We start from the raw sequence: 10714 nt of genomic DNA, 5'->3' as shown, positions 1-10714 counted from the left end.
CACATAAAACACAATGTACTAAACCAAAATTTCCTTCCATCAGGAATCATACTGTTACAATAACACAGTGTCAGTCTCACTTATTCTCAGCTTGATGTTGCAATGGAAAAACGGTAAGGTAGATTTCCTGATAGAATAATATTCTAAAATGGTCTCCTTCATCCATACTTTTTGTAATCTACATATAAAAATAAAAAAACATTAAGACCAATTGTGAATGAACACTTAGCCAATGAGGAGGCAATGCAATGATACACATTTCACTTTGATAAAATTCCTTAATGAGTCAATTTAAGCTAATAAACATCTAACAGACCAACTGTGATGGAGCCACAGCAGCATCAGCAAAGCAGGTTTGGAGGAAAGGAAAATAAGGAACCCCATAAGGCAATCAAAATACATGCTATAGACTTGTTGTCTGAGTTTCAGTCAGTATCCCAGTCTATTTCCAATGTGATCTTATTTGCAGAAATCTTTTGTACAGAGTAATTTACCATCAATTTCTTGCAGCTAAATCAGATGTGACATGATTACAGCTAAAATCAGATATGATACACATCACTTATTATATTTCTCCCTGTGTATTATGTGATTTTCCTTCAAAGTTTGAAAGCTATTTGATGACAGAAGCTCTACTAGGTTCTGACTTTCTTTTGCATGAACCTATTTAAGTCATGATTAACTCGTAAGTCCTGATACTGGCTAAAAAGATGACAGTACGCTCAGCCAAAAGCTAACGTGAGTCAAAGGTTTTCATCAACTCTGGAGCATAGAAACATAAAAAGTTAACAGCACCGAAAGAAGCTATTTGGTCCAGTGTGTCTGTCCTTATGTTAGCAACATCAACTTGCATATATCTTGGTGCCCCTCATGCAGGGAAGCATCCCAGAGTGCCAGCTCCCTGACTGAAATGAATCCCATTCGCAGGGTGAAATGTTGGGCAAATTTCCTTACTCCACACACACGCCTCTGTTTACCTAGCAGTGAGTAGGAACCTGGTTATTAGTCGATTGGGGGCTCACTGTTCTGGGAATAATAATTCTTTAAAAAAAATAGTAACATTGGTCACTTCAATCCACGACTGTTTGTGGGACACTGCTATGCGCAATTGGCTGTTGTGTATCGCCCACAAACCGTTTTGATAACCGTTTTGTGAAAATTCAAGTCACAGCATTGCTTTGAAAAAGTAATGTTTGTTTACGATTATCTAAAGTTCTTGTCGTTATGTAATGTCTTTTCTGTTGCAATTGGATGGAGAAGTGTCACAATATGGCAAGACACGGAAATGGTTTCTGTGTGTGTGTGATAACCAGATGATCTTATGGTCATGGAAAATGTGATAAGGCGCTCTGTATCTTCACAGGATACAGATGTTTGCAAATTTCTTTTACATTCCCTAGTATTTTTATTCAGCGCCAGTTGTGCAATTGGCAGAATCCCCCATTGTTGATATAATAAGTAATTTTAAACACACAGTTTGAACACATTTATGTCCCAAGGAGATCAATATGTGAACTGACATACTTTCAAAATGCTGCTGGTATTTTGGCAACAGATGAAATGCAGCCTGCTCATTGTTATAATCCATTACGAGCAGTTAACATTTCTTCCAAACCAGCTTATAATGTCCTGTGATTTGTACAGGAATACCATCATTAAGGAAGCCAAATGTGCGTCATCCTGATTCACCAGAATGTTGCTCCAACCTACCCTACAATCAGAGGGGAGTTCCTATGGGTTTGAGTGGCCTGCTTGATGTGTCTTTGGTTAGCAGAAATAATCAATTATTTAAAGAATTACCACATATTGCTACATGAGTCAGAAGGTGGTTTCAAGTTCCACATCAGGATTGAATATGGATTCTGTCTGACACTCGAGTTCAGTGCTGGGGGTATGCTTGCTGCACTGTTGGAGGTATCAACATTTGAATGAGACATTAACCCAAGGTCCCATCTGCCAGTTCAGGTGGACATTAAAGATCCCATGGGACTCTTTGAAAAAAGAAGGATTTAGTGTCCTGGCCATCAATTCCTCAAATACATTTGAACATTCACTTCATGGCTGTCTATAGGCTATTGATGCAAATTGGCTGCCATTTGCGCCAAAATTCACAAGATATTTCTTAAATTTGATGTTTTCATGCTTTTATGTTTTGAAGTGCTTCATGGGATTTACTGTAAAGCGTAGTTACTTTATTTTGTAGGTGAGCATAAGAAGATAAGAAATAGGAGCAAGAGTAGGCCATTCGGCCCCTCAAGCCTGCCCCGCCATTTAATAAAATCATGACTGATCTTCTAACCTAATTCTATTTACCTGCCCTATCCCCATATCCCTTAATCCCTTTAGTTTTTAAAATTCTATCGATCTCAGTCTCGAATATGTTCAATGACTGAGCATCCACAGCCTTCACTACCCTTTGAATGAAGAAATGTTTTTTCAACTCAGTTCTAACAGGATGACCTTTAATCCTGAGATTATGAAACCTAGTTTTAGATTCTCCAACCAGGAGAAACAGTCTCACAATATATACCCTGTCAAGACCTTTAAGAATCTTATAGATTTCTATAAATTCACCACTAATTCTTCGATATTCTAGGGAAATTAGGCCTAGTCTACTCAACCTCTCCTCATAGATCAACCCCCTCATCCCAGGAATCAACCTAGTGGAACCTACATTGCACCCCCTCAAAGGCGAGTATATCCTTTCTTAGATAAGGAGACCAAAACTGCACATAATATTCCAGATGCGGTCTCACCGAGGCCCTATACAATTGCAGTAAGACTTCCCTACTTTTGTACTCTAACCCCTATGCTATTAGCCTTTCTAATTGCTTGCTGTACTTGCATACTAACGTTCTGTGATTAGTTTACAAGGACACCTAAATCCCTCTGAATATTAACACTACCTAGTCTCTCCCTCTAGAAAATAATTTGCTTTTCTATTTTTTCTACCTCGGTGAATTACTTCACACTTCCCCACAATATACTCCATCTGCCACCTTCTTGCCCACTTAACCTGTCTATAGCCCTTTGTATCCTCCTTGTGTCTTCCTCACAGCTTACTTTCCCACCTAGCTTTGTATCGTCCACAAATTTAGATACATTAAGCTCTATTTCCTCATCTAAGTCATTGATGTAGATTGTATACAGTTGAGGCCCAAGGACTGATCCTTGTAGCACTCCACTAGTCACAACCTGCTAATCTGAGAAGGATCTGTTTATCCCTACTCTCTGTTTTCTGCCTGTTAAGCACTCTTCGATCCATGCTAGTATATTGCCCTTAATTCCATGATCCCTAATCTTACGTAACAACTTTTTATGTGGCATCTTGTCAAATGCCTTCTGAAAATCCAAATACACTATATCCACTGGTTCCCCGCTATCTAACCTGCTAGTTACATCTTCAAAAAGCTCTAAAAGATTTGTTAAACACGATTTCCCCTTCATAAAACCGTGTTGACTCTGCCTAATCATATCCTGAGTTTCTAAGTACCCCACAATGACGTCCCTAATTATAGACTCTAGAATTTTCCCTACCACCGATGTCAGGCTAATTGGTCTATAGTTCCCCTTTTTTTCTCTTCCACGCTTCTTAAATAGCGGCGTTACGTTTGCGACTTTCCAATCAACGGAACCATTCCAGAATCCAGGGGAATTTGGAAGATCAAAAACAAAGCATCCACTATCTCTGCAGCCACCTCTTTTAAAACCCTAGAATACAGGCCATCAGGTCCAGGGGACTTATTAGTTTTTAGTCCCATCAATTTCTCTAGTACTGTTACTTTACTGAAATTAATTTCTTTAAGTTCCTCACTAACATTAGTCTCTTGGTTCCCCATTAGTTTTTAGTATCTTCTAATGTGAAGACAGATGCAAAATATTTGTTTAGTGACTCTGCCATTTCTTTATTCCCCATTATAGTTTCTCCTGTCTCTGCCTGTAAAGGACAGACATTTACTTTTGTTAATCTCTTCCTCTTTATATACTTGTAAAACTTCTTACAATCTGTCTTTATATCTCTAGCTAGTTTACACTCATAGTCCATTATCTCCCTCTTAATCAGTTTCTTCGATATCCTTTGCTGATCTCTAAAGCCCTCCCAATCCTCATGTTTTCAGCTCTTTTTCGCAATAGTATAGGCCTCTTCTTTTAATTTTATACTTCTCTTAACTTCTCTAGTTAGCCATGGTTGAACCACTAGTTTCGTGGAATTTTTATTTCTTAAGGGAATATGCGTTCGCTGGGAATTATATAATATATCTTTGAACATTTGCCATTGCTTATCTAACGTCATATCTTTTAATCTACTTTCCCAGTCTATTTTAGCAAAATCGTCTCTCATACCGGCAAAGTTGGCTTTATTTCAGTTGAAGATCCTTGTTTCGGACTTAACTACATCACTCTCAAACTTAATATTAAATTCCATAAATTATGGTCACTGCCCTAGAGGAGCCTTAAATTTCAAGATTACTGATTAGCCCTGCTACGTTACACAATCCAAGATCTAGGATAGCCTGTTGCCTGGTTGGTCCCTCAGCTTACTGTTCTAGAAAACTATCTCTAATGCATTCCATAAACTTAACTTCTAACTTACTTTTGCCAATTTGGTTTTCCCAGTCTATATGAAGATTAAAATCACCCACTATTATTGTATTACCCTTCTTACATGCTCCTCTGATTTTCTGATTAATACTCTGCCCAATACTGTAACTGCTGTTGGGGCCTATAAACTACTCCCACTATTGTTTTCTGCCCCTTGTTGTTTCTTAGCTCCACCCATAGTGAATACAGCTGCTAATTTGTGCACAGCAATGCTCCACAAACAGCCATGATATTTTACCTGGGAGATTGTTGGCCAGCATATTGGGAGAGACTCCTTCTCTTCGGAATAGAGCCATGGGATCTTTAATATCCACCTTAATAAGCAGAAGGGACCTTGGTTAAATGTCTCATCTGAAGAACACCACCTCCACCTGTACGTCACACCCCATCACTGAAATGCACTGTCAGCCGAAACTATATGAGATTTAAGTTCCAATGTGTGCTTGAACTCATAGCCTTCTACTTCAGAGGCAGGCTGACACACAAGAGCAAGTAAATTGTAAAATTGCAAACATGTTTATTGCTCATAAATATTTTAGATTTTATATTACAATCTTCAAACATGAAACTAAAAGCACGTCAGCTTATTTAAACCTGAGTAGAACATATGGCTTTCCATGCACATTCTTAAGATTGTCACTAGCATTAGGAGCTCAGCGCAGGAAGGCTTGAGAGTGGACTCTGATGTGCTTTCTTAAAGATGTGCTGATGTCCCATCTCTCTGTGGATACCGGGGCTGGGGCTGGGGTTGGGGCTTGGGTTGGGGCTGGGTGGAGAAGGGTGGAGACCCTAGCCAGGCCCTGGGCCATTGAACATGAGCCCTAGGCCACGTGGTTAATGGTTAAAGCTGATGGGTGGGGGGAATACGAAGTGTGTGGGCCTGTAAGAGGAGTGGCAGCCACTGCCCGTGGGCCCAGGTGCCTGTACCCCTCCATGGTCCTGTGTTGCTGTTACTATTCTGGGTTTTCCCTCATCTCAGAATAAATCTATGATGTAGTGAGAGTCTCCGTGTGCTTCTGTATCTGCTTGATAAAGGGGTGGAGGTGGGGGGGCGGGGGGGGCTGTACTACAAATATATTACATTTCAGAGATAATTTTTAAAATGTATTTCATAGTAAAAAATACCAAGTATATCCTTGAATTGTGTTTCCTGCTGGGTGTTATCACCAGCAAAAGTATTGCATATTGCAATTTTGTCTTTCTGTTTTCTGTCTTTCTGGAATGCTTTGCGCTTTTGAAAACATGTGCAATGAGGACCAAACAAATGACCAATTTAATTTTTAATTGTGGGCCAGGAGACCAGCAGACTCTCCCTTCTCATTTCGGAAAATACCATGGGATGTTTAATGTTTACCTGAACAGGCAGACAGGTCCTCGGTTTAATGGTTCATCCAAAGGAAGGCATTCCTGACAATTCCATGGTACACCTCCAACACTGCATTAGAATGTCATCTTAGACTATGTGAGTCCAAATACCGATGTGGGGCTTGAATGCACAACCTTCTGATTCAGAGGTGGGTTGACACATGCAATAAGATTGCAGGAATTTGGTCCTGTGCAAATATACAGAGAATCATTTTTGCACAACCATGTCCTGACTATCTTTAATGCATTCCATAAACTCATCTTCTAACTTACTTTTACCAATTTGGTTTTCCCAGTCTATATGAAGATCAAAATCACCCACTATTATTGTATTACCCTTGTTACATGGAGTCCTGTAGCTCAGTGGTTAGAGCACTCGCTTTGAAAGTGAGAGACCTGAGTTCAATTCCAGGTAGGGCGAAACCTTGGGCAAGTTTCCTTACTCCACACAGAGCCTAATAATAATCCCTCCAAAACCCCAAACAATAATAAATTGGTCAATTTCAATCTACGACTGTTTGTGGGACATTGCTGTGCGCAATTGGCTGCCGCGTTTGCCCAAAAATATACAGTCAATTCACTTTACAGTGTGTTCTGCGAAGCGCTTTGGGACGTCCTTCTGACGTGAAAAGCTCTATATCAAATGCAAGGATTATTATTATTATTATTATTATTATTACATGCTCCTCTGATTTTCTGATTAATACTCTGCCCAATACTGTAACTGCTGTTGGGGCCTATAAACTACTCCCACTATTGTTTTCTACCCCTTGTTGTTTCTTAGCTCCACCCATAGTGAAAGCGGCTGCTAATTTGTGCACAGCAATGCTCCACAAACAGCCATGATATTTTACCTGGGAGATTGTTGACCAGCATATTGGGAGAGACTCCATCTCTTCGGAATAGAGCCATGGGATCATTAATATCCACCTTAATAAGCAGAAGGGACCTTGGTTAAATGTCTCATCTGAAGAACACCACCTCCACCTGTACGTCACACCCCAGCACTGAAATGCACTGTCAGCCGAAACTATATGAGATTTAAGTTCCGATGTGTGCTTGAACTCACAGCCTTCTACTTCAGAGGCAGGCTGACACACAAGAGCAAGTAAATTGTAAAATTGCAAACATGTTTATTGCTCATAAACAGTTTAGATTTTATACTACAGTCTTCAAACATGAAACTAAAAGCACATCAGCTTATTTAAACGCTGAGTAGAACATATGGCTTTCCATACACATTCTTAAGATTGTCACTAGCATTAGGAGCTCAGCGCAGGAAGGCTTGAGAGTGGACTCTGATGTGCCTTCTTAAAGATGTGTCGATGTCCCATCTCTCTGTGGATACTGGGGCTGGGGTTGGGGCTTGGGTTGGAGAAGGGTGGAGACCCTAGCCAAGCCCTGGGCCATTGAACACGAGCCCTAGGCCACGTGGTTAATGCTTAAAGCTGATGGGTGGGGGGAATACGAAGTGTGTGGACCTGTAAGAGGAGTGGCAGCCACTGCCCATGGGCCCAGGTGCCTGTACACCTCCATGGTCCTGTGTTGCTGTTACTTTTCTGGGTTTTCCCTCATCTTAGAATAAATCTATGATGTAGTGAGAGTCTCCGTGTGCTTCTGTATCTGCTTGGTAAAGCGGTGGAGGTGGGTGGGGGCTGTACTACAAATATATTACATTTCAGAGATAATTTTTAAAATGTATTTCATAGTAAAAAATACCAAATATATCCTTGAATTGTGTTTCCTGCTGGGTGTTATCACCAGCAAAAGTATTACATATTGCAATTTTGTCTTTCTGTTTTCTGTCTTTCTGGAATGCTTTGTGCTTTTGAAAACATGTGCAATGAGGACCAAACAAATGACCAATTTAATTTTTAATTGTGGGCCAAGAGACCAGCAGACTCTCCCTTCTCATTTCGGAAAATACCATGGGATGTTTAATGTTTACCTGAACAGGCAGACAGGTCCTCGGTTTAATGGTTCATCCAAAGGAAGGCATTCCTGACAATCTCGTGGTACATCTTCAGCACTGCATTAGAATGTCAGATTATGTGAGTCCAAATACCGATGTGGGGTATGAATGCATAACCTTCTGACTCAGAGGTGGGCTGACACATGCAATAAGATTGCAGGAATTTGGTCCTGTGCAAATATACAGAGAATCATTTTTGCACAAAGATGTCCTGATTCTCAATGCTGTTTCGTGCATTTTCTATGACAAAACCACCCTTGTGTTTACCATTCAATGCGATTCTGTAGTAGAAGTTCGACAATTTTGATAAGCTCACTAAATTTATAAATTTGACATTGAGTTAAACATTTACTTTCTGACAAGGCTTCTCAGCTGCAGAGATTGGACGAATTTCTCCTCAAAGGGTTCACGCATTCATTACATCGAGGCTTGACTATGCAAACTCCTTGCTTGTCGGTCTTCCCAGCTGCTCCCTCCATAGGCTGCAGATCATCCAGAACTCTGCAGCCCATGTCCTCTCCCGCACCAGGTTCCCTGACCCTATCAACCCCATCCTCGCTCGACTCCATTGGCTTCCCATCACACAGAGGAAGGATAAAGCTCAAGATCCTTGTCCTCACCTTCAAAGCCTTCCATGGTCTTGCTCCCCCCTAGCTCTGCAACCTCCTAACCCTTTGCTCCCTCCCTCGCCTCACCCGCCCCACCATTGGCAGGCAGGCCTACTGCCACTCAGCCCCCACCCTCTGGAACTCCATCCCGCAATCACTCCGCCTTACCCCCTCCCTTGCCTCCTTCAAGATCCATCTCAAGACCATCCTTTTCGACCGTGCTTTCGATCACCTTGCTTCCTCCCCTGGCCTCCACCCTCCCCAATCCCAACCCCCAGCTCGGGTCCGAAACTCTGTCTGTTCAGCACCTTGGGACATCCTCCCGACGTGAAAGGCACTATACAAATTTAATTTTGTTGTTGTTGTTAAACAAGGCCATGTTCAACGGCTTTATTTTGGGATCACTATTTACCCAGATTTTGAGGCACAGCAATTTCAGGGATTACATAGAAGAGTTCATTAGCATCAATGATCCATATTCACACCATCTACTTTCTCACTATTGTTGGCCAATGGGGGCATTCCTAACTTGTTGAATTTTGTGCTCGGGAAAGGAATAAAGAACAAAGAAAATGCTCTACACAATTATTTTTTGATGCTTTACAAAACCAATGGCCTTTAAGTTTGACTTTGGCAGGCTACTAAAAGATATTTCAACAGGCTTTTATATTTGAAATTTAAACAATAAATGTCATTCTTGATTAACCATATATAACATATTAAATATTTCTGTTATGTCATATAATACTTGGTTGCCTTTTATTATATTCCATTGCTGTTGATATTTTATTGTTTTTCACTAAGTACCTGTAATTGTTATGATTTGCTCATCTTTTTACATGTGGCATTTGGAATATTCTGGCCATTGTCAAACTGCATAAATTTCACGTTTCTGCAAAACTACACTGACTCTCTACACATCTCCTCCCAACTCTTCCAAAGTTGCATCTTTCTTTTATGTGTTTTTCCGGGAGTCCTGTAGCTCAGTGGTTGGAGCACTTGCCTTGCAAGCAAGAGACCCGGGTTTGATTCCCGGCAAGGCAATACCTTGGGCAAGTTTTCTCACCCACATGCCTAATAATAGTAATAATCCCTCAAAGAAAAAAAATAATTTGGTTACTTCAATCCACAACTGTTTGTAAGATACTGCTGTGCACAATTGGCTGCCGCGTTTTGCCCACAAATATACAGTCAATTTACTTTACAGTATATTATGTGAAGCGCTTCGAAACATCTAGAAGACGTGATAAGGTTCTTTATCAAATGCAAGGATTATTATTATTACTATTATTATTATTATCCCCTCTTGACACGTGAACAATAACATAAACTTAACATAAAACATATGTTGGAAGAAGCTATTGTCAACCACGTATGTATGTTGAATTCAAATTTGCTGTCTTTGATCTAGTCTAATTAACTAGGATCTACAATGAAACATCTACTTGATGCACAGTTTATTGGTGGCCGTTTACATTAATCCAACGTCCACTGAGCCAGCCTTTTAAGGATCCAAATAAAATGCCATAAAGTGCAGAGCAGACTGTGGGTCTGCAGCAGATTATTCTGTGAATCAAAGAATAGTGAATGCAGATAGATTGTTGAATGGAACAATGTGTCTTTAAGCTTGTCCTGGCATATTTTCAACTTGGAAAGGAAATGGTGAGGAAACTTTAAAATATCTGAAAAGAGATTTTTTTCAAAAACAGTAGTAGCACACGGTTGTAAAAATTGTTTAATAGTTGCCGTTAATTGTATGCAGGTGCCTTTGAATTTGCAAATCTAAGTTAATGATATGGGTGAAATAGATAGTGGCAGTTCCTACATTTAGTCTAATTTGTTGCACAGTGTGGCCCTATTATGATGTGATTCTTTACAGTGCAAAATTGGTTATAATGTAGTTGCACTGTGGATTCCATTCATTGGACATGCTTTCAGTTGGCCTACTTGTTTCCCAGGTCAAGCAGCTTTAGCGCTAAAATGACCAATGTTTGGGTCATTAAGTCACCGCGAATATCCTGTTTCTTTGCATGCGCTAAAGCACAGTGAAAGAGGTGCGGGTTGGGATTTTATGGATCCCAGTCACTGCGTTATAATGAGATTCCACTGGATTTCTTAACAGGATTCTTTAATTGAAATTAGAGTTGGACGATCGTTTCTGGTTATT

The sequence above is a fragment of the Callorhinchus milii genome, unplaced genomic scaffold (genome assembly GCF_018977255.1).
Source record: "Callorhinchus milii isolate IMCB2004 unplaced genomic scaffold, IMCB_Cmil_1.0 Scaffold3, whole genome shotgun sequence".
NCBI classification, from domain to species: Eukaryota; Metazoa; Chordata; class Chondrichthyes; order Chimaeriformes; family Callorhinchidae; genus Callorhinchus; species Callorhinchus milii.
This window is presented reverse-complemented; position numbering follows the sequence as displayed.